General features: G+C 46.9%; 1 protein-coding gene across 7 annotated transcripts in view; it reads right to left on the reverse strand.

The window, feature by feature from the left end:
• dlg3 (discs, large homolog 3 (Drosophila)) overlaps positions 1 to 25,848 on the reverse strand; it is a 1,021,949-nt gene that overhangs the window by 969,410 nt on the left and 26,691 nt on the right. The window lies entirely within an intron of this gene.

Genomic DNA, 25,848 nt, shown 5'->3' on the forward strand with positions numbered 1-25,848 from the left:
ACGCCGTCGGAAATGCCGTCGCGTTTCTCGACGGCATCAACACGGCCCCAGGATCAGTGATTCTGGCCCCTACGGGGGGCCAGCACGGCGCTGGAGCGGTTCACACCGCTCCAGCTGCTGATCCAGCCGTGGAATGGACGGCGGGGGATGCGCGCATGCGCAGTGGGTCCGGCGCGAACCCGCTTGCGCAATTCCACCGGTGCAATTTCCGCGCATGCACAGTGTCTCCCTTGTCCGCACCTGCCCCAATACAACATGTCGCAGGAGTACAGGGGCCGGCACGGAAGAAAGGAGGCCGGGAGACAGAGAGGCCAGCCTGCCGATTGGTGGGCCCCGATCGCGGGCCAGGCCTCATCGGAGGCCCCCGCTGGGATCGGACCCCGCCTGTCCCCCCACAGGCCGCCACCTGACCCTTCAACGCTGAGTTCCCACTGGCTGAGAGCAGGTGTGGAAGGCGCCGGCGGGACTCTGTGTGTCCATGACGGCCGCTCGGCCCAAGAATCGGCGGGCCAGCCACGTAGAGCGGCCCGCGACCGGTGCCGCGCCAACCACACCAGTGCCAATGGCGCCGATTCACCGCTCTGTGGAGAATCGCATGCCAGCGTCGGGGCGGTGTGGCGCGATTCGTGCCGGTCACGGGGATTATCCGGCCCGGCTCCGGGCTGAGAGAATGCCACCCCTGATCATTGGGGCAAGAGACTATTGTATTAATTGCTCCTGATGTATGGCTTCAGGCACTAGCACTGGTTTATTTTAACTGTGTAGATATTCCTTATTCCAGGCATTTTTCTACTATTGGTTAATGTTATTTCTCTTCTCCCAACTGTTCCTTTGAAAGTCCCCTTTGCAAGGAAATGTTGCTTTTTTTTTCTGTTGCATGCATTCTTGGTTGAAGTGGATGAATTGAATATCCTATGCAAACAAAAAGTATCTGCGATCAGCATGACATAACTATGCACCGAAGGTTGGGTGATTTGGAAGATCTCAGTTGCTGTTGCTTAAAAAGATTTGATGGAGTCAATGGCCACGCACTGATTATTTTAACAGCCACAGCATGGCAATTTTATAATTCTCCACATTTCAATTTTCGAGCCAACTTTCCCAGTAAAGCCACTTGCAACAACGTCTGGCTCATTGATTAGAATGCTGGCCGCTGAGTTTCAGTATTTTGAAGTCCGGCCTGCTCAGTGTTTAATCATTTTATTATCTGTGACCACACAACTACAATAGTAAGGCATGTCAGGAATCCTCAGTAATAAATAACCTTTATTTTTCCACATGACCAAACTCATAGAAAGCCATGATTGGTTAGGACAATAATATCGCTTCAATAGTTTAGGGTAAGTCAGCAATGCTCATCTACTGATTTTATTACTCAGTCATAAGTAAATGTGATCTAGATTCGAATACATCACATCCCGACCACACCTGCAGATGTTACTGTATTGACCTTTGAAAAGTTGAGTTCTCTGTAGTTGAGCATCTTTGATCATGGTTTTGCACCAGCAGTTTTTATGTGAGAAGTTATGAAAACCAAGAACTTTGAGCAGGCAAAGGAGGAAAACTGAGACATCTTTTCCTTCAGCCTCCATTCCCCAACCCCATTCCACAGTGACTCGCTCTTCCCCACCTTCTGAGCCCCATTTTCCCTTCCTGCTTGAGCTCCATTCCCCAGTCTCCCTCTTTTCCTAGCAAAATTACATTACTACAGTGACCAGAATTCAAGTGCATCAAAATGACCGTTAACCATTTTGGGACATTCTGAAGTCATGAAGGGCACTTTGTGAATGTAAGCCGCTTTCCTTTTTTAGGTTTACCTTAGTCCTTTAAATTTGTCGGAGGCTCAAACATTGGCCCACAATTTAAGAATTTCTTAGTGATGGAGTCAAATAAATTCTGACTGGACTTCCGGGTGCGGCGATGACCAGCTGAGTCGCACGTTTCGGCAGCTCCCGGTGAAACGGACTTTTGGGCTCTTGATAGGAGCCCCAACGGCAATTTTGACGGCTAAAAACACTGTGCGGTAAACCAGAAGGGAATCCCCCCTGGATACGGATGAAAAAAGGAGGAGAAAGTGGCTGGATTGCAGTGGATCCTTTAGAACAGCGGCAAGGAAGGCAAGCAAAAACCAAGATGGCGTCGGAAGGTGGCAGTTTAACACGGGGCCCTGAACAACAAGAGTTCTTGAAATGCTGTGTGGAAGAGCTCAAAAAGGAAATGAAGAAAGAGCTGTTGGCCCCGATACTACAGGCGATCGAAGGGCTAAAGGAGGAACAAAAGACCCAGGAGCGGGAGCTTCGGGTCGTGAAGGCAAAGGCAGCCGAGAATGAGGACGACATACAGGGCCTGGTGGTGAAGACGGAGACGCATGAGGCACATCAGAAACGATGTGTGGAAAGGTTGGAGGCACTGGAGAACAACGCAAGGAGGAACAACCTGAGGATTCTTGGTCTTCCTGAAGGTGTGGAGGGAGCGGACGTCGGGGCATATGTGAGCACGATGCTGCACTCGTTAATGGGAGCGGAGGCCCCGGCGGGTCCGTTGGAGGTGGAGGGAGCATACCGAGTGATGGCGCGAGGGCCGAGAGCAGGAGAAATTCCCAGAGCCATAGTGGTGAGATTCCTCCGTTTTAAGGATAGAGAAATGGTCCTTAGATGGGCAAAGAAAACTCGGAGCAGTAAATGGGAGAACGCGGTGATCCGCGTTAATCAAGACTGGAGTGCGGAGGTGGCGAGAAGGAGGGCGAGCTTTAATCGGGCCAAGGCGGTGCTTCATAAAAAGAAGATAAAATTTGGAATGCTGCAACCGGCAAGACTGTGGGTCACATATCGAGGGAGGCACCACTACTTTGAGACGGCGGATGAAGCGTGGACTTTTATTGTGGAAGAAAAACTGGAATGAGCGGGTTATTAAAAAGAACGTTTGAACAAAGTGGTGGGGCGAATGTGGGGGGCAAAGAGGGGGGTTAAAAAGGGGGGAAAGAGGAGTTTTATGTACTAATCCTGCGATGTGGTAACTTTTCTCTCTTCCACAGGTGGTGATGGGGGGAGGAGGGGAGGTGGAGGAGATGGGGCGTTGGCCATTGGGGGCGGGGCCAAGGGAGAAGCGCGGGCTTGGTTCCCGCGCTATGATAATCATGGCGGGAATAGAGAAGCAGGAAGGAGGGGGCGTCGCACGGTGCGAGCTGAGGTCACGGGGGGAAGCCGAGGTCGGCCAGAGTTTGCTGACTTCTGGGAGCAACATGGGGGGAGTAATTACGCTAGCGGGGGATCTAGCGGGGGGGGGGTGGTGGGAGGGGGGAATTACTGGGTTGCTGCTGCTGGGGAGAGGGGGGAGCTGGTATGGGAGGGGATGGGCGGGGGGGGGACCGCCTGGGGGAGATACAGCTGCGTGGGAACCGGGTGAGGAGCTGGAAAAAGGGGATGGCTAATCGACAAGGGGGGGGTAGGAAGCCCCCCAACCCAGCTGATCACGTGGAACGTGAGAGGGTTGAACGGGCCGATAAAGAGGGCACGGGTACTTGCACACCTTAAGAAACTTAAGGCAGATGTGGTTATGTTAGAGGAAACGCACCTGAAACTGATAGACCAGGTTAGGCTACGCAAAGGATGGGTGGGGCAGGTGTTCCATTCGGGGCTAGATGCGAAAAACAGGGGGGGTGGCTATATTAGTGGGGAAGCGGGTAATGTTCGAGGCAAAGACTATAGTGGCGGATAACGGGGGCAGAAACGTGATGGTGAGTGGCAAACTACAGGGGGAGACGGTGGTTTTGGTAAACGTATATGCCCCGAACTGGGATGATGCCAATTTTATGAGGCGGATGCTAGGACGCATTCCGGACCTAGAGATGGGAAAGCTGATAATGGGGGGAGATTTTAATACGGTGTTGGAACCAGGGCTGGATAGGTCGAAGTCCAGGACTGGAAGGAGGCCGGCAGCAGCCAAGGTACTTAAAGATTTTATGGAGCAGATGGGAGGTGTAGACCCGTGGAGATTTAGCAGACCTAGGAGTAAGGAGTTCTCGTTTTTCTCCTATGTCCATAAAGTCTACTCGCGAATAGACTTTTCTGTGCTGGGAAGGGCGTTGATCCCGAAGGTGAGGGGAACGGAGTATACGGCTAGAGCCATTTCGGATCACGCTCCACACTGGGTAGACTTGGAGATAGGGGAGGAAACAGGAGGGCGCCCACCCTGGAGAATGGACATGGGACTAATGGCAGATGAGGGGGGGTGTCTAAGGGTGAGGGGGTGCATTGAAAAGTACTTGGAACTCAATGATAATGGGGAGGTCCAGGTGGGAGTGGTCTGGGAGGCGTTGAAGGCGGTGGTTAGAGGGGGGCTGATATCAATAAGGGCACATAAAGGGAAGCAGGAGAGTAAGGAACGGGAGCGGTTGCTGCAAGAACTTTTGAGGGTGGACAGACAATATGCGGAAGCACCGGAGGAGGGACTGTACAGGGAAAGGCAAAGGCTACATGTAGAATTTGACTTGCTGACTACGGGCACTGCAGAGGCACAATGGAGGAAGGCACAGGGTGTACAGTACGAATATGGGGAGAAGGCGAGCAGGTTGCTGGCACACCAATTGAGGAAAAGGGGAGCAGCGAGGGAAATAGGGGGAGTGAGGGATGAGGAAGGAGAGATGGAGCGGGGAGCGGAGAGAGTGAATGGAGTGTTCAAGACATTTTATAAAAAATTATATGAAGCTCAACCCTCGGATGGGAGGGAGAGAATGATGGGCTTCTTGGATCGGCTGGAATTTCCCAAGGTGGAAGAGCAGGAAAGGGTGGGACTGGGAGCACAGATCGAGGTAGAAGAAGTGGTGAAAAGAATTAGGAGCATGCAGGCGGGAAAGGCCCCGGGACCGGATGGATTCCCAGTCGAATTCTATAGAAAATATGTGGACTTGCTCGCCCCGGTATTGACAAGGACCTTTAATGAGGCAAAGGAAAGGGGACAACTGCCCCCGACTATGTCTGATGCAATGATATCGCTTCTCTTAAAGAAGGAAAAGGACCCGCTACAATGCGGGTCCTATAGACCTATTTCCCTCCTAAATGTAGATGCCAAGATCCTGGCCAAGATAATGGCAATGAGAATAGAGGAATGTGTCCCGGGGGTGGTCCACGAGGACCAAACTGGGTTTGTGAAGGGGAGACAGCTGAACACGAATATACGGAGGCTGTTAGGGGTAATGATGATGGCCCCCCCACCAGAGGGGGAAACGGAGATAGTAGTGGCGATGGATGCCGAGAAAGCATTTGATAGAGTGGAGTGGGATTATTTGTGGGAGGTGTTGAGGAGATTTGGTTTTGGAGAGGGGTATGTTAGATGGGTGCAGCTGTTGTATAGGGCCCCGATGGCGAGCGTGGTCACGAATGGACGGGGATCTGCATATTTTCGGCTCCATAGAGGGACAAGGCAGGGATGCCCTCTGTCCCCATTATTGTTTGCACTGGCAATTGAGCCCCTGGCGATAGCGTTGAGGGGTTCCAAGAAGTGGAGGGGAGTACTTCGAGGAGGAGAAGAACACCGGGTATCTTTGTATGCGGACGATTTGCTACTATACGTGGCAGACCCGGCGGAGGGGATGCCAGAAATAATGCGGATACTTGGGGAGTTTGGGGATTTTTCAGGGTATAAATTGAACATGGGGAAAAGTGAGTTGTTTGTGGTGCATCCAGGGGAGCAGAGTAGAGAAATAGAGGACCTACCGTTGAGGAAGGTAACAAGGGACTTTCGTTACCTGTGGATCCAGATAGCCAAGAATTGGGGCACATTGCATAGGTTAAATTTAACGCGGTTGGTGGAACAAATGGAGGAGGATTTCAAGAGATGGGATATGGTATCCCTGTCACTGGCAGGGAGGGTGCAGGCGGTTAAGATGGTGGTCCTCCCGAGATTCCTCTTTGTGTTTCAGTGCCTCCCGGTGGTGATCACGAAGGCTTTTTTTAAAAGGATTGAAAAGAGCATCATGGGTTTTGTGTGGGCCGGGAAGACCCCGAGAGTGAGGAAGGGATTCTTACAGCGTAGCAGGGATAGGGGGGGGGGGGGCTGGCACTACTGAGCCTAAGTGAGTATTATTGGGCCGCTAATATTTCAATGGTGAGTAAGTGGATGGGAGAGGAGGAGGGAGCAGTGTGGAAGAGATTAGAGAGGGCGTCCTGTAGGGGGACTAGCCTACAGGCTATGGTGACAGCCCCATTGCCGTTCTCACCGAGGAACTACACCACAAGCCCGGTGGTGGTGGCTACACTGAAGATTTGGGGACAGTGGAGACGGCATAGGGGAAAGACTGGAGCCTTGGGGGGGTCCCCGATAAGAAAAAACCATAGGTTTGCCCCGGGGGGAATGGATGGGGGATATGGAATGTGGCAAAGAGCAGGAATAACGCAACTGAAAGATCTGTTTGTGGATGGGAAGTTCTCGAGTCTGGGAGCGCTGACCGAGAAATATGGGTTGCCCCAAGGGAATGCATTCAGGTATATGCAACTGAGGGCTTTTGCGAGGCAACAGGTGAGGGAATTCCCGCAGCTCCCGACACAAGAGGTGCAGGACAGAGTGATCTCAAAGACATGGGTGGGGGATGGTAAGGTGTCAGATATATATAGGGAAATGAGGGACGAAGGGGAGACTATGGTAGATGAACTAAAAGGGAAATGGGAAGAAGAGCTGGGGGAGGAGATCGAGGAGGGGCTGTGGGCAGATGCCCTAAGCAGGGTAAACTCATCGTCCTCGTGTGCCAGGCTAAGCCTGATTCAATTTAAGGTATTACACAGGGCGCATATGACTGGAGCACGGCTCAGTAAATTTTTTGGGGTGGAGGATAGGTGTGCGAGGTGCTCGAGAAACCCAGCGAATCATACCCATATGTTTTGGTCATGCCCGGCACTACAGGGGTTTTGGATGGGGGTGACAAAGGTGCTTTCAAAAGTAGTGGGGGTCCGGGTCGAACCAAGCTGGGGGTTGGCTATATTTGGGGTTGCACAAGAGCCGGGAGTGCAGGAGGCGAGAGAGGCCGATGTTTTGGCCTTTGTGTCCCTAGTAGCCCGGCGCAGGATATTGTTAATGTGAAAAGAAGCCAAGCCCCCGGGGGTGGAGACCTGGATAAATGACATGGCAGGGTTTATAAAGCTAGAGCGGATTAAGTTCGTTCTAAGGGGGTCGGCTCAAGGGTTCACCAGGCGGTGGCAACCGTTCATCGAATACCTCGCAGAAAGATAGATGGAATGGAAAAAAGAAGGCAGCAGGAGCAGCCCAGGATCGGGGGGGGGGGGGGGGGGGGGGAGGGGGGGGAGGAGGAACCAGAAGGACTCTCAGGGTTGTTAATATATACTGTATAATATGTATAGGTCGTTGCGACAGATAATTATATATTGGACTGTTAAATTATATTTTTGGAGAGTGTTACTTGTGATAAGGCAGTTGCCAATTAGGGTTAGTTTTCATTTTTGTTATTTATTATTTATTCATTTTTTGTTTATAAAATAGGTCATTGTTATTTGTGTTGTTATAATATTGTGTAAAGGATGCACAATGTACTGTGTTGGTTAACCAAAAATTTTCAATAAAATATTTATAAAAAAAAAAAATTCTGACTGATTTGGCAGTCTGCCAACACTGAATACATATAGAACATGAACATACGGACTTTAATACAGAACTCTGAAAAATTAAAGTTAGTGGAAAACACCCCATACAAATTTACATTTAATTTAAGTTAAACTTGTAAACACGTTGGGAGTCATAGGTCCAATATCACATGTTCCTCCCAAGCATGCCTCATTTACCAAGTGTCACAGCTCAAATTATTCATATTCTGGACCAGAATACATTGAAGCAAGGGTGCTTGGAGCCAACATAAAATTGCAGTCAATTTTCTTTTTTAAAATAGTATTTTTAGTCCAAATTTTCAACTTTTTACATTTTACAACAATAAACCCACCCATCACAGTAAATCCCCAAACCACCCAAGTCTCACCTCCGGCCTTCCCTTCCATCCAAGGGTAAACAACTCTCCAAAATGTAGAATGAACAAACCTAGCTTTTGTGGAACCCATCAATCAACCCAACTTGGAGCAAATTTCATCTTCTCCAGGGCTAAGACGTCCAGAAGATCCCCCCCTCCGGCCATACCGAGGCACAGGGTGGAGAAGCTGACCTCCACCCCAACAAGACCTGCCTGTGAGCAATCAGCAAGACGATGGATAATACATGTGCCCTCACACCCACTACAACTCCAGCGCCCCAAAAATGGCTTCCAGGGGACATCTACTTGCAGAACCCCCGAAATGGTGCGGAAAACTACCCGCCAAAACCTGTCCATCTTCGGGCAAGACCAGAACATATGCACATGATTCGCACGACCCCCACCCACACCGCTCACAGATATCCTCCATCCCCTCGAACAGCCAGCTCATCCTTAACTTTGTCAGGTGCGTCCTGTACGCCACCTTCAGCTGTATCAGCCCCAGCCTCGCACACAAAGTCGCAGACATGCACCCTCCGCAGCACCTCATACCACAATCCCTCCTCCAGCGCTGCCCCCAACTCGTCCTCCCACCTAGCCTTAACCCTTCAATGGACACCTTATCCTCCTCCAAAATCCTCCCATAAATCGCCGAGATGACCCCCCTCTCCACCCTCCCACCGCTGACAGCAGCCTCTCCAACAACAAAGAGGCGGGTACTATCAGGTAGGTCGGGAATACATTTCCTTGCAAGTCCCACGCCTGCATGTAACGAAAACTCTACCCCCACGCCAACCCAAACTTTTCATTCAGCTCCTCCAAGCTTGCAAACCGCTCTCCCAGAAACAAATCCTTCATCTCCCTGATTCCATTCTCCTCCCATCCTTGGAACCTGCATCCATCCTCCTGGCTCAAACCCGTGATTTCCCCTGATCGGCATCCCCCCCGACCACGCTCCCAACCTAAAATGCAGCTGAAACTGTGTCCAAGTCTTCAGCATGGTTACCACCACCGGATTCACCGAATATTTCCCTGGAGCCAACAGGAGCGGTGTCTTGCTAGCGCCCGCAAGCCCGATCCCCTACATGGGCACGCCTCCATCCTTACCCACAAAGCCCCCACCTCCCCATGCTAAACAAGCATTTAAAAAAGACAAAAAATACTATTTTTTTTATCATGATAGAAAAATCTGACACTCAAATATGAAAATGAAATGAATGATAATGAAAATCGCTTATTGTCACAAGTAGGCTTCAAATGAAGTTACTGTGAAAAGCCCCTAGTCGCCACATTCCGGCGCCTGTTCGGGAGGCTGGTACGGAATATATTACTCTTTCAGCACTTGTGAAGCATTTAAAAATGAAATTACATCTCATTTGACAAGTGTAACTCTTTTCAAGGGTTTTTACAGCGAGTCTAATAGCATAAAAGGAACATTTTTACCTGGGCATTCATTTTCATTAGGTTGCAGTCTGGGGACGACTTCAACATTGCACCATTTGGAGAAGCATAGAATTACTGCAAGCAACTTCTGGATTTCTGCATTTAACTGCGCATGTGGGGACTCCAGACGTTACTATTAGTTTCAGAGCGCAATGAAGATGATTGCTGAAATTACTACCTCAAAACTCAGGCTGTGATTTTCTGTTTCAATCCATAGATGGTTACTTTTTTGAACTCTACAGCTACTCGTCATTAAAACTATTTTTTTCAATTTCCGCCATAAATTTTCAGATTTATTTCAGAGTAATTCATAAATAAAAATCAATTATCTTGTGTCTTTGCAACTGAAAAGCCCAAAATCTGCCTAACAGATTGAAAACAATCTCCCAACTTGAATGTGTACTAAATTTGTGACATTATTATACGCAATTCATGATCCAAATGCCATGTATCACAGAAAACATATACAATGAAGTGAGTGCCGTGCTACCTGCTACAGTAGTGAACTCGCCAACATTGAGGGCATTTAAAAGTTTATTGGATAAACATATGGATGATAATGGCATAGTGTAGGTTAGATGGCTTTTGTTTCGGTGCAACATCGTGGGCCGAAGGGCCTGTACTGCGCTGTATCGTTCTATGTTCTATGGGACTTCCTATTGAAGTCATCTTGCGATTCTGAGAAACTCACGGACAGGCGTGCAGTGCCAGTGGGACCAGAGATGCCCGCCATCGGCGAACAGCTGGAGAATACCGACCAAAGTGTGTAGTTAGGAATTTGTTTTACATGTAAATTGGTGCAGAGGGGGAGAAAAGGTGCTCCTTTTCCACTCCAGTTGCTGTTCCCAGAAATAGAGAGTAACATTGAGACATTGGCAGGGGTTTGAAAAACTATAGGGTTGAGTCTGTGGATTCAGAACATTCCAAAGAAAAATTGTGATGTAGCAACAAAGAAGGTAAGTGATTGGCTGCTGTACATTTTCTCTTATCTAAGTTAGAGAATTTTAATTGGGGTAGCTATAACATGAATTGAAATAAGAATCTTCCAAAAATTAGATAATTAGTTAGGTTTTATTTATGGTAGCAAAGTTTACTAATTTACACATAGTAAAAGTCGCAGGGCAGATGATATGTGGGGGCTGGTGGACGCCAATGTGATCAAAGGCAAACACATTGGCAGTAAAAGTTCCAGAGGAATTTTGACTCAGAGTCATTAAACTGGAGGCTGAGCTACAGATATTGTGATGCATCAGGAGGGGAAAAGTTACCTTGATGTCTTGTTGCAAATGGCAGTCACACCCCTTAGGATAGGGTCGTCAGTTTTGATCAATGGTCAGGAAGAGGAAGATGTGACTGCAAGTGAGGCAGGTAAGGGGGTCGAGAAATTAGAAGTGGAGGAGCCAAAGCCCTTGCAATTGTCCAACATGTTTGAAGTTCTTGCAGCTTGTTTAGATGAGAGCGGGAAGTGTTGCAAGGTGGATGAGCGGACTGACCATGGCAGCGTGGTACAGGCAGATATTCAATGAGGAGTAAAGAGGAATGTTGTGGTCATAGAGTCACAGAGGTCCACATTTAGATAAATGCCCTTTGGCGCATCGTGTCTGTGCCAGTCAAAGATAACCACCTAACTATTCTAATTCCATTTTCCAAACTTGGCCCATAGCCTTGTATGCCTTGGCATTGCAAGTGCACATTTAAATAGTTCTTAAATGTTATGAAGGTCTCTGACTCCACCACTCTTTCAGGGAATGAGTTCCATTTTTCCTCTCATCCCCTCAAAACCCTCTGCCCCTTACCTTAAATCTTTGCCCCTGGACATTGATCATTCCACCAATCTCCTCTATTCCAAGGAAAACATTCCCAATCTGTCCAATCTCTCTTCATTGCAAAACTCTCCAGTCCAGACAACCTCCTGGTAAATCTCTTCTGCACGCTTTCCAATACTATCCCATCCCTCCTTCTACTGTGGATTCCAAAACTATAAACAATACTCTAGCTTTGGCCTAACCTACAGTTCCAGCATAAACTCTCTGCTCTTAAACTCCATGCCTCTGCTAATAAAAGCAAGTATTCCATATGTCTTCTTAACCACTTTGTCCACCTGCACTACTACCTTAAGGAACCGGTCTACATGCACACCAAGGTTCCTCTGATCCTCAATGCTTCCCAGGGTCCTGCCTTTCATCATTTTCTTTTTTTTATTAGTGTCACAAGTAGGCTTACATTAACATTGCAATGAAGTTACTGTGAAAATCCCCAAGTTGCCACACTACGGCGCCTGTTCGGGCACACTGAGGGAGAATTCAATGTCCAATTCACCTAACAAGCATGTCTTTCGGGACTTGTGGGAGGAAACCGGAACACCCGGAGGAAACCCACGTAGAACATACAACATAGAAAATACAGCACAGAACAGGTCCTTCGGCTCACGATGTTGTGCCGAACCTTTGTCCTAGATTAATCATAGATTATCATTGAATTTACAGTGCAGAAGGAGGCCATTCGGCTCAGTGAGTCTGCACCGGCTCTTGGAAAGAGCACCCTACCCAAACTCAACACCTCCACCCAACACCAAGGGCAATTTGGACATTAAGGGCAATTTATCATTGGCCAATTCACCTAACCCGCACATCTTTGGACTGTGGGAAGAAACCGGAGCACCCGGAGGAAACCCACGCAGACACGAGGAGGACGTGCAGACTCCGCACAGTGACCCAAGCCGGAATCGAACCTGGGACCCTGGAGCTGTGAAGCAATTGTGCTATCCACAATGCTACCGTGCTGCCCTTGAGAACAAATAAATCTACACTATATCATTTTACCGTAATCCATGTACCTATCCAATAGCTGCTTGAAGGTCCCTAATGTTTCCGACTCAACTACTTCCACAGGCAGTGCATTCCATGCCCCCACTGCTCTCTGGGTAAAGAACCTACCTCTGATATCCCTCCTATATCTTCCACCTTAAATTTATGTCCCCTTGTAATGGTTTGTTCCACCCGGGGAAAAAGTCTCTGACTGTCTACTCTATCTATTCCCCTGATCATCTTATAAACCTCTATCAAGTCACCCCTCATCCTTCTCCGTTCTAATGAGAAAAGGCCTAGCACCCTCAACCTTTCCTCGTAAGACCTACTCTCCATTCCAGGCAACATCCTGGTAAATCTTCTTTGCACCTTTTCCAAAGCTTCCACATCCTTCCTAAAATGAGGCGACCAGAACTGTACACAGTACTCCAAATGTGGCCTTACCAAAGTTTTGTACAGCTGCATCATCACCTCACGGCTCTTAAATTCAATCCCTCTGTTAATGAACGCGAGCACACCATAGGCCTTCTTCACAGCTCTATCCACTTGAGTGGCAACTTTAAAAGATGTATGAACATAGACCCCAAGATTACTCTGCTCCTCCACATTGCCAAGAACTCTACCGTTAACCCTGTATTCCGCATTCATATTTGTCCTTCCAAAATGGACAACCTCACACTTTTCAGAGTTAAACTCCATCTGCCACTTTTCAGCCCAGCTCTGCATCCTATCTATGTCTCTTTGCAGCCGACAACAGCCCTCCTTACTATCCACAACTCCACCAATCTTCGTATCGTCTGCAAATTTACTGACCCACCCTTCAACTCCCTCATCCAAGTCATTAATGAAAATCACAAACAGTAGAGGACCCAGAACTGATCCCTGCGGTACGCCACTGGTAACTGGGATCCAGGCTGAATATTTGCCACCCACCACCACTCTCTGACTTCTATCGGTTAGCCAGTTCGTTATCCAACTGGCCAAATTTCCCACTATCCCATGCCTCCTTACTTTCTGCATAAGCCTACCATGGGGAACTTTATCAAATGCCTGACTAAAATCCATGTACACTACATCCACTGCTTTACCTTCATCCACATGCTTGGTCACCTTCTCAAAGAATTCAATAAGATTTGTAAGGCAAGACCTACCCCTCACAAATCCGTGCTGACTATCCCTAATCAAGCAGTGTCTTTCCACATGCTCAGAAATCCTATCCTTCAGTACCCTTTCCACTACTTTGCCTACCACCGAAGTAAGACTAACTGGCCTGTAATTCCCAGGGTTATCCCTAGTCCCTTTTTTGAACAGGGGCACGACATTCGCCACTCTCCAATCCCCTGGTACCACCCCTGTTGACAGTGAGGATGAAAAGATCATTGCCAACGGCTCTGCAATTTCATCTCTTGCTTCCCATAGAATCCTTGGATATATCCCGTCAGGCCCGGGGGACTTGTCTATCCTCAAGTTTTTCAAAATGCCCAACACATCTTCCTTCCTAACAAGTATTTCCTCGAGCTTACCAATCTGTTTCACACTGTCCTCTCCAACAATATCGCCCCTCTCATTTGTAAATACAGAAGAAAAGTACTCGTTCAAGACCTCTCCTATCTCTTCAGACTCAATACACAATCTCCCGCTACTGTCCTTGATCGGACCTACCCTCGCTCTAGTCATTCTCATATTTCTCACATATGTGTAAAAGGCCTTGGGGTTTTCCTTGATCCTACCCGCTAAAGATTGTTCATGCCCTCTCTTAGCTCTCCTAATCCCTTTCTTCAGTTCCCTCCTGGCTATCTTGTATCCCTCCAATGCCCTGTCTGAACCTTGTTTCCTCAGCCTTACATAAGTCACCTTTTTCCTCTTAACAAGACATTCAACCTCTCTTGTCAACCATGGTTCCCTCACTCGCCCATCTCTTCCCTGCCTGACAGGGACATACATATCAAGGACACGTAGCACCTGTTCCTTGAACAAGTTCCACATTTCACTTGTGTCCTTCCCTGCCAGCCTATGTTCCCAACTTATGCACTTCAATTCTTGTCTGACAACATCGTATTTACCCTTCCCCCAATTGTAAACCTTGCCCTGTTGCACGTACCTATCCCTCTCCATTACTAAAGTGAAAGTCACAGAATTGTGGTCACTATCTCCAAAATGCTCCCCCACTAACAAATCTATCACTTGCCCTGGCTCATTACCCAGTACTAAATCCAATATTGCCCCTCCTCTGGTCGGACAATCTACATACTGTGTTAGAAAAGCTTCCTGGACACACTGCACAAACACCACCCCATCCAACTATTTGATCTAAAGAGTTTCCACTCAATATTTGTTACAGTCGCCCATGACTACTACCCTATGACTTCTGCACCTTTCCAAAATCTGTTTCCCAATCTGTTCCTCCACATCTCTGCTACTATTGGGGTGCCTATAGAAAACTCCTAACAAGGTGACTGCTCCTTTCCTATTTCTGACTTCAACCCATACTACCTCAGTAGGTTGATACTCCTCGAACTGCCTTTCTGCAGCTGTTATACTATCTCTAATTAATAATGCCACCCCACACCTCTTTTACCACCCTCCCTAATCTTATTGAAACATCTATAACCAGGGACCTCCAACAACCATTTCTGCCCCTCTTCTATCCAAGTTTCCGTGATGGCCACCACATCGTAGTCCCAAGTACCGATCCATGCCTTAAGTTCACCCACCTTATTCCTGATGCTTCTTGCGTTGAAGTATACACACTTCAACCCATCTCCGTGCCTGCAAGTACTCTCCTTTGTCAGTGTTCCCTTCCCCACTGCCTCATTACACGCTTTGGCGTCCTGAACATCGGCTACCTTAGTTGCTGGACTACAAATCCGGTTCCCATTCCCCTGCCAAATTAGTTTAAACCCTCCCGAAGAGTACTAGAAAACCTCCCTCCCAGGATATTGGTGCCCCTCTGGTTCAGATGCAACCCGTCCTGCTTGTACAGGTCCCACCTTCCCCAGAATGCGCTCCAATTATCCAAATACCTGAAGCCCTCCCTCCTACACCATTCCTGCAGCCACGTGTTCAACTGCACTCTCTCACTATTCCTAGCCTCGCTATCACGTGGCACCGGCAACAAACCAGAGATGACAACTCTGTCTGTCCTGGCTTTTAACTTCCAGCCTAACTCCCTAAACTGGTTTATTACCTCCACACCCCTTTTCCTACCTATGTCGTTGGTACCAATGTGCACCACGACTTCTGGCTGCTCACCCTCCCCCTTAAGGATCCTGAAGACACGATCCGAGACATCCCTGGCCCTGGCACCCGGGAGGCAACATACCTTCCGGGAGTCTCGCTCATGACCAGAGAATCTCCTATCTATTCCCCTAACCATTGAATCTCCTACAACTATTGCTTTTCTATTCTCTCCCCTTCCCTTCTGAGCCCCAGAGCCAGACTCAGTGCCAGAGACCTGGCCGCTAGGGCCTTCCCCCGGTAGGTCATCCCCCCCAACAGCATCCAAAACGGTATACTTGTTTTGAAGGGGAACTGCCACGAGGGATCCCTGCACTTTCTGCCTGTTTGTTTTTTTCCCCCTGACTGTAACCCAGCTATTCTTGTCCTGTACCTTGGGTGTGGTTACCTCCTTGTAACTCTTCTCAATCACCCCCTCTGCCTCCCGGATGATCCGAAGTTCATCCAGCTTCAGCTCCAGTTCCCTAACACGGTCTTTGAGGAGCTGAAGTTGGGTGCACTTCCCGCAGGTATAGTCATTGGGGACACCGGTGGTATCCCTCACCACCCACATCCTACAGGAGGAGCATGTAACTGGCCTAGCCTCCATCCCCTCTTACCTGACAGAATATAGCTGCCCTGTGGACTAACTAGATCTCCGCCCTCCGACCCTGCTCCCAGTCAGCTACACTTTCTGTAAACTCCTGGCTCTCTTCGCACTCTTTGCGGAAATGTCGGAAACAAAATGAAAGGAGCACCTTACTCCTTCCTCACCTAACTCCCTCGGTCACCAAACTCTCACTATCGCACTCAAATGCACCAAATTCAGCACTCAGTGCAAACAAAAGTTGACACGGGGAGAATGTGCAAACTCCGCACAGACAGTGACCCAAGCTGGGAATCAAACCCAGATTGCTGGCGTTGTGAAACAACAGTGCACTGTGCTACCATGCCGCATTATTTCCTTGCCTTGTTTGTCTTGCCCATGTGCATCCCCTCACACTTATCCAGATAGAATTCTATTTGGCATTGATTAGCCCATCGTAACCCTCCTGTATTCTAAGGCTATCCTCCTCACTATTTACGACCCCGCAGACTTTTGTATCATCTGCAAACTTACCGATCAACCCTCCTACATTCATGTCTAAATCATTTATATAAACCCCAGAGAACAAGGGCCCCAAAACGGATTCCTGTAGGATCCCAGTCAGAAAAACTCCCCTCGACCATCACCCTCTGTTTCCTGCCACTCAGCCAATTCTGGATCCAATTTGCCAAATTTCCTTGGATCCCATAGCCTCTGAGCTTCGTTATCAGTTTCCCATGTGGAACCTTATTGAAGTGGGGGTAGGGGGTGGGGGGGGGGGGGGGGGCGTGTCCTGAGATGAAACCTGAAAGAGAATTAACCATTAAACATGTATTCTTAGAAGATAGTCGTAACAAGCATTTAAACTCTTGCTAATAGTAGTGGGCACAATGTTTGATGGGATTTAAGCTAGCTAACTTGACCACATTCCTAAAATAGACAAAATGAGACAGAAATAATGTGGTCAGCAATAAGACAGCCCGCTCAATAAGCAGTTCTTATCAGTAGCTTCAGCATCCTGCGCTCATACGGACAGTGGTACAGGCAGGAACCATATTAAGATAAGAAAAATGGGAGTAGTGGAGAGCAAGAGATAGCAGATGCGAGGGTCTTGAAAAACAACAGATGGCCAGGGAACAGGATGAGGCTAAATCACGAGCTGATCATGCAGTCACCATGCTGCCTATAGTAAAATTCATTGGTCAAGATAAAATCTACAGCTACAAGGATTGGATCGAGACCAACTGGGGTGGGCTATTGATTTTTGGAAATTGGGCTACTGATTTTTGGAAATTGTATAACTGTTGAACCTGAAGCAATGTAAAGCATTGGCGTTTATCCAAATCACTCTCCCTCGTATGTTGAACCACGCTTGGAAAATAACGCCGTCTTAAACACAGTTGCTGTTTCCGTGAGTCTTTGTGTTAGCTGAACTGCAATTAGGTGGGGAAAATCCCCCATGTAAAAGCCCGCTCAATTCTCAGTCTCTGAGAACACTCCTACGCTTATCAAAAGCCTTGTTGAAGTCCAGGTAGACTACATACCTGGTCACCCCTTCAAAAATTCAATCCAGTTGGCCAGACTTGACCTCCCCTTAACAAGACCATGCTGACTGTTCTTGATTAATCCATGCCTTTCCAAATACAGATTAATTCTGTCTCTCAGAATTGCTTCCAATAGTTAACCCTCACGGAGATTAAAGTGACTGACCTGCAGTTTCCTGGTTTATCCAATGACCAAAAAGGTTAGGTGGGGTTATTGGGTTACGTGTATATGGTGGAAGTGAGGGCTTAAGTGGGTCGGTGCAGACTCGATGGGCCAAATGGCCTCTTTCTGCACTGTATGTTCTATGTTCTATGTACCCAGGCCCTCCAACTCCACACACACATTATTGCTGTGGTCTTTAATGGGCCCTACTCTTTCCACGTAATGAACTTGTAAAACTTAGGATTTTCCATTATTTTACCTGCCAGTATCCTTTTATGTCCCCTTTTTGCTCGCCTAATTTCCTTTTTAAGTTCCCACTTGCACATTCTATACTCCTCTAGGGCTTCTGTTGTTTTGAGCCCTCAATATCTGCCATAAGCCTCTCTTTTTCTCCTGATCCAATGCTGAAGATCCCTCGATGTCCAGGGTTCACTCAATTTATGGTTCCACCCTTTTTCTTTATTGGAATATGTTGGCTCTATACTCTCCCTATTTCCTTCTTTAAAAAAAAAAAATTTAGAGTACCCAATTCTTTTTTTTTTCCAATTAAGGGGCAATTTAGCGTGCCCAATCCACCCACCCTGCACATCTTTGGGTTGTGGGGGCGAAACCCATGCAAATGGGGGGAGAATGTGCAAACTCCACACGGACAGTGGGCAGTGACCCAGAGCCGGGATCGAACCTGGGACCTCGGCGCCGTGAGGCAGCTGTGCTAACCACTGCGCTACCGTGCTGCCCTTCTATTTCCTTCTTGAAAGTGCCCCACTGTTCTGTCACAGATTTGCCTAAAAGTGTCTGCTCACAGTCCACTCTGGCCAAATCATATCTGACCTTATTACAATTGGCCTTCCCCAATTTCAGAACTTTGATTTCAGGCCCTTGTCCTTTTTTATAATAATCTTGAATCTGACGAAGTTATGCTAGCTGTCTGCAAAATGCTCTCCACTGATACGCCAACCACTTGCCCGGCTTTGTTACCTAAAATGAAGTCCAGGTCCTTCTATGTGCTGGCTTAAAAGGTTCTCCTGGATGCATTTTAAGAATTCTTCTTCTCTAAACATTTCACACTCTGACTGCCCCAGTTAATATTGGGGAAGTTGAAATCCCCTACTATCAGTACCCTATTACTTTTACACTTCTCTGAAATTTGCCTATATATCTATATCAGTTCTTCTATTTTACTTGGGGGGCCTATACAACACTCCCAGCAATGTGATTGCTCCTTTTTGTTTTTTAAGTTCTACCCTTATTGCTTCATTTGAAGAGCCTCCTAAGATGTCGTCCCTCGTTACTGCTGTAATTGATTCTCTGTTCAAGATTGCGAAACTTCTCTTTTACCTACTTCCCAGTCTCGCCTGAAGATCCTTGCTGTAATAATGAGATGCCAATCCTGCCCCTCTCCCAACCTTGTCTCAGGGACAACAATGACAGCATACCACCATGTTTTATTTTGTGCCCTCAAGTTGTCAAACTCCTTGCATCAAATGTAGACCATCCAATATTGCCAAACTCCCTTGTAACTTAAGGTCTATAATTTCTATGCCTTCCTCGCTCACTTGCTGACTCTTTTAATTTTGGCTGTACATCTCCCCTTGCTGAAACTTCTCTCAGGAACCCCCCCCCGCCCCTCTGCCAAGTGAGTAGAAGGGGACAATATAGTTAGAGGGATTCTGTATTCAAGACCAAGGCTCCAGAAGCTGTGTTACCTTCTAGGATTCAGCACCTCTGCACTGGACTGCAGAGGAACCGAGGCACCTACAGTGGGAGGTGGAGGATCTATTTGTTGTGGTCCACATGGATACCACCGATACAGAACTAGGAGAGTGGTTCTGCTTCGGGATTGAGCAGCTAGGTGCTAAATTTAAAAACTGATTGTAATCTCACTTACTACCCGAGTCAGAAACAAATTAGTATAGGATAATTAAGATTAAAGAAATGAATATGTGGCTCAAAGACTGATGTGGGGAAAATGGGTTTCCATTCATTGAGCACTAGCACCAGTACTGGGGAAAATGGGAGCTGTACCGTTGGGCATGTCTTCACCTGAACTGTGTTGGGACTAGTGTTCTGGTGAGTCATTGATAGAAACCAAGCTTTTATTATAAGTAAAAAGGGTTAAAGGATGAAATTATTTAAATAAATCATATTAACTAAAATTTTAAATCAATATATATTAACCATGGAACAACAAGTCACCCCATAGTAGGAATCTTTGGTGGGACAGATTTTCTTCGAGTGGAAAAATACAGAAATCTTTTATCTCTTAATTTGACAGACAGACACTTCGGCCAAATTAAATGAATTCTAGATTAGTTAAAACCAATCACAGCTGTAAAAAGGACAAAACTTTAAAGATAGTAATCTCCTTAAAAGTTCAGGTATCGGGATGGGAAAGCCATTCCAGAATCAATTCAACCTATTTTCTGAAACCTATTCCATCTGCTTGCTTTGCAAAACTGCTACTTTATTCTATTTTAAACTTCGCAGTCTTTTAGTACTGTGTATCTTGATTTGAAGAAATTACCATGAGCTGTTATTGTATTTTGAATTCACCAATTTGTAGTAGCGAAAGACAATTATTCTGATTAGTTTGCTGCAGGGCTAGTCTGAACTTCCTAAATTTTGTATTTGAAAATTGAAGCTTACCAATAGACACTACTAGTTGACAAAAAAAAAGTTGCAAATTGCTTTTAACCCAAGAAGCCAGTCTTGAATTTCTGTTATTTGCTATATGGTACGGCGTTACAGTTTTACGAATAGACACAGAGATCCTAGTCATACAATTAGGATTGTAGAGTTTGCGAGGGCGGGGGGGGGGGGGGGGGGTCATGTCAGAGGAGATTTGGCCAATTAAAGGGAAATACTAGTGTAATGCAGTGATTGGGCTCCTAATAACCAGAAAGACAGAGTAAAAACTTAAGAATGTACCAGCAGATAGTGCCAGGGGTTGCAAAAATGGTTAAAAGAAAGACTGAGTTAAAGGCTCTGGATACACACAGTATTCATTAAAAAATAGATGAATTGTAGCATATACAGAAATAAATATGTATGAGCTGTCAGCCATTATAGGAGAGAGAGTTACAAAGAGACCGAGGCTGTGATCTGAATATTGAAGGATACATGACATTTCAGAAATAAGGAAGCTAGGAAAAGGTGGTGTAGTTACTCTGTAAGCTAAGGGAGATATTAGTACAGTTGTAGCTCTAAGAGTAAGATATAGAATCTGTTTAGGTAGAAATAAAAAATATGAAAGGTAAGAGGTCACTTGTCACATATACATGTACAGTGAAAAGTATGGTTGTGCATACAGTCCAGATAGATCATCATAGAATTAGAATCATAGAATTTACAGTGCCGAAGGAGGCCATTCAGCCCATCGAGTCTGCACCGGCTCTTAGAAAGAGCACCCTACCCAAGCCCACACCTCCACCCTGTCCCCATAACCCAGTAACCCCACCCAACACTAAGGGCAATTTTGGACACTTAAGGGCAACTTAGCATAGCCAATCCACCTAACCCGCACATCTTTGGACTATGGGAGGAAACCGGAGCACCCGGAGGAAACCCACGCACACACGGGGAGAACGTGCAGACTCCGCAGACAGTGACCCAAGCCGGGAATTGAACCTGGGACCCTGGAGCTGTGAAGCAATTGTGCTAACCACAATGTTAATGAACTGACAAGTTCTCAGGACCTGGTGGTCAGCATCCTCAGGTCTGAAAAGTGAGTATGTGGATAGTAGAGGCATTGGTTATAATCTTCCAAAATGCCTTAGATTCCAGAAGGGTCCCAGTGGATTGGAAATGTGTTACATTTCTTCAAGAAAGCAGGAAACTATAGGCCGCATATCTGCTGTAGTGAAAATGTTAGAATCTATTATCAAAGATGTTACAGCAGGATACTTAGAAAACCATAATGGGATCCAGCAGCGTCATCATGATTTTGTAAAAGAGAAATTGCGTTTAATTAATTTATTAGAGTTATTTGAGGAAGGAACAAGCAAGGTAGATAAATGTGATGTAATTTGGATGTCCAGAAGGCATTTGCTAAGGTACAGCATCAAAGGTTATAAACAAAATAAGAGTTCATGGTATCAAGGGATACCATCAGCATGGATAAAGGATTTACGTGGCTTCACCATTTTGCTGCCTTCCCAATGCCCACATCAGTTCCCAACATGAAGCCTCCAGCATATCGCCTCTCATGGGATTCTGTGGCTGCCACAATTCCTTGGCCGGATTCTCCACTCTGCCAGCCCCGTTTTCCTGGGTGGCGCGCCATCACGGACAGCTGGATTCTCTGTTCCCGCCACCTGCCAATGGGATTTCCCATTGTGGCCATGCTATGCTGCCGGGAAACCCGCGGGTGTGGGTGCGCTGCTGGTGGAACAGAGAATCCCGACGGCGGAGAATCCCGGCCCCTATTCCAGCGGCTTGCATCAAATTCCACAAGTAGAGTAGGAGCACATGGAAGACAGACAATAAGGGAATGCACAAGGATGATTAGTTGATTTGGAATATGACATGGCTGGATTTATAAATTTGCTATGAATTTTCTTCTTATTTGCATTGTGACCAAATGGACATTGTGGTGGTTAGATGGAAGAGAATAGGTGACAAATGGAGACGGGGGTGGTGTTTGCTAGTATCTCAATTGAACAATTTGATCATGGACAACTCTGCATGAAAGGGACCACCTAGGCTGCCTCCTTTCCATTTTCTCTTCTTCCTCCACCTTCTGCTCAATGCACAGCTGGTGGAAAGGGCTGTGCTCTCATGGTGGCACATTTGTACAGCATACAGTTGACCACCACAATCTTGACACCCAGTTAGCCAAATTCTGCTGAGGGGTCCAGGCAGCGGAAGCACTGTTTTAGCACACCAAAGATCTGCCTTATCTTCTTGCTCATCCTTTGAGGCGAAGGCGACCATGTTCATCATCAGAGGTGAGGGTTTTGAACGAGTTGCTTGGCTCAGTATTTCCCCTCCTTGCATTTTCTCTCTGTTTCTGATATGCGGTTGCATTTGAAGGAAGTTGCACCATATTTTCTTGGGTTGTGGCATGTGCAGTGATCCTGGGAAGGTTTCTCCCAGGATTAAAAGTCAATATAAAACTTAAATGTAGCCTGCAGAGTGTCTTTGTAGAAACTCCACAGACCGCCATGAGGGTGCACCCCAGTCTCAAATCAAATCTTCTGTAGAGATCTCGTCAGTCATTCTGGCTATATCATCACCCCAACTCACTTAGCATGTGGTTGCATGGCTTTCATTGCATGCACGATGACCACGTGTGTGTGATTTGCACGTGACTGGGGTTACCGGAGAGCTATACGAGGATAGCTCTTTGTCCCGTAGCCACCCTTTGGTTTATTGTCAAACATCTTAGAGTTGACATGCAGAGAGCAGGAAGAAATGTATGTGCGGTCAATAACACCTGGTGTCATGGGGAAGTCTACAAACCTGGTGAAGCAATGTGCTCACTCTGCCTGCTGCTCTCAGGCAAGAGAATGAAATGTAGCCAGCTCTCTTTTAATAGTGAACTTCTGTGAACTTCCTTATGCAACAGTGGACGGCAAGGTGTTGCAAATAATTTGGGCTCCAGCCTGGAAGGAGCCAGACACAAAAAAGTTAATTGCCACAGTTATTTTCACAGCCAGTAACAATATGATCATTACCCTGCTGAGATTGCAGTTGTGGCTATAGCAGTTAGCAGATTTCAGTGAGGACTGCCTTTGTGAAGTGCACTTCCCTTCTTGTGGAGGTTCAGGTGGGAAAATTGCTCTTTACATACCCTGATCAGGAAGTCATATGCACCTGAGCCCATCCTCTCATAGAACATAGAACATGACAGCGCAGTACAGGTCCTTCGGCCCTCGATGTTGCGCCGACCTGTGAAACCATTCTAAAGCCCATCTACACTATTCCCTTATCGTCCATATGTCTATCCAATGACCATTTGAATGCCCTTAGTGTTGGCGAGTCCACTACTGTTGCAGGCAGGGCATTCCACGCCCTTACTACTCTCTGAGTAAAGAACCTACCTCTGACATCTGTCTTATATCTATCTCCCCTCAATTTAAAGCTATGTCCCCTCGTGCTAGACATCACCATCCGAGGAAAAAGGCTCTCACTGTCCACCCTATCCAATCCTCTGATCATCTTGTATGCCTCAATTAAGTCACCTCTTAACCTTCTTCTCTCTAACGAAAACAGCCTCAAGTCCCTCAGCCTTTCCTCATAAGATCTTCCCTCCATACCAGGCAACATTCTGGTAAATCTCCTCTGCACCCTTTCCAATGCTTCCACATCCTTCCTATAATGCGGCGACCAGAATTGCACGCAATACTCCAAATGCGGCCTCACCAGAGTTTTGTACAGCTGCAACATGACCTCATGGTTCCGAAACTCAATCCCTCTACCAATAAAAGCTAACACACCGTACGCCTTCTTAACAACCCTCTCAACCTGGGTGGCAACTTTCAGGGATCTATGTACATGGACACAGAGATCTCTCTGCTCATCCACACTGCTAAGAATCTTACCATTAGCCAAGTACTCTGTCTTCCTGTTATTCCTTCCAAAATGAATCACCTCACACTTTTCTGCATTAAACTCCATTTGCCACCTCTCAGCCCAGTGCTGCAGCTTATCTATGTCCCTCTGTAACTTGTAACATCCTTCCGCACTGTCCACAACTCCACCGACTTTAGTGTCATCTGCAAATTTACTCACCCATCCTTCTACGCCCTCCTCCAGGTCATTTATAAAAATGACAAACAGCAGTGGCCCCAAAACAGATCCTTGTGGTACACCACTAGTAACTGGACTCCAGTCTGAACATTTCCAATTTGTCTTCTTCCAGCTAGCCAATTTCTGATCCAAACTGCTAAATCACCCTGAATCCCATGCCTCCGTATTTTCTGCAGTAGCCTACCATGGGGAACCTTATCAAACGCTTTACTGAAATCCATGTACACCACAGCAACTGCTTTACCCTCATCCGCCTGTTTGGTCACCTTCTCAAAGAACTCAATAAGGTTTGTGAGGCACGACCTACCCTTCACAAAACCGTGTTGACTATCTCTAATCAAATTATTCCTTTCCAGATGATTATACATCCTATCTCTTATAAACCTTTCCAAGATTTTGCCCACAACAGAAGTAAGGCTCACTGGTCTATAGGTACCGGGTTGTCTCTACTCCCCTTCTTGAACAAGGGGACAACATTTGCTATCCTCCAGTCTTCTGGCACTATTCCTGTAGACAAAGATGACTTAAAGATCAAAGCCAAAAGCTCAGCAATCTCCTCCCTAGCTTCCCAGAGAATCCTAGGATAGATCCCATCCAGTCCAGGGGACTTATCTATTTCACACTTCTTCTTCTCCTCCCCCTTCTTCCAGCTTGCCCTGTGCTGTGTGATCTCTGTTCATTCGGAGTCATATTTTATTCCAAGGAAAGGTCAGGACTCGCTTCTTCAGCAGATGTCACACCACTCCGGTAGATTTTAGAAACTTTAACATAATAATAATCTTTATTAGTGTCACAAGTAGGCTTTCATTAACACTGCAATGAAGTTACTGTGAAAATCCCCTAGTCGCCACACTCCAGCGTCTGTTCGGTACAAAGAGAGAATTCAGAATGTCCAATCCATCTAACAAACACGTCTTTCCGGACTTGTGGGAGGAAACCGGAGCACCCGGAGGAAACCCACGCAGACACGGGGAGAACGTGCAGACTCCGCACAGACAGTGACCCAAATCGGGAATCGAACCCGGGTCCATGGCACTGTGAAGCAACAGGGCTAACCACTGTGCTACTGGTGAAATAAATTGGCCACTAACCTGAAAACACTTGATGATCCCTTTAAATAGTGCAGATAGGGGGTGGATGGCTGTGTGGTGTGTGAGTTTGGATCTTTCCTACTGCTGAGTGCATATTCATCATCACATACTGATTGACTGTATTGTTCTGGCTACTCTGTATACTTCAGGCAATCACTGCGCACATGCTAACACATTGACCAATATGTCACCCATGCAATTCACACCAGAAATGTGCACGCACACCAAAGACATTATTTTTGCTTTAAGACCACACATACTTCTCAAAAAACAAGTGCT

This window comes from Scyliorhinus torazame, chromosome 5 (assembly GCF_047496885.1).
Source record: "Scyliorhinus torazame isolate Kashiwa2021f chromosome 5, sScyTor2.1, whole genome shotgun sequence".
Taxonomy (NCBI): Eukaryota; Metazoa; Chordata; class Chondrichthyes; order Carcharhiniformes; family Scyliorhinidae; genus Scyliorhinus; species Scyliorhinus torazame.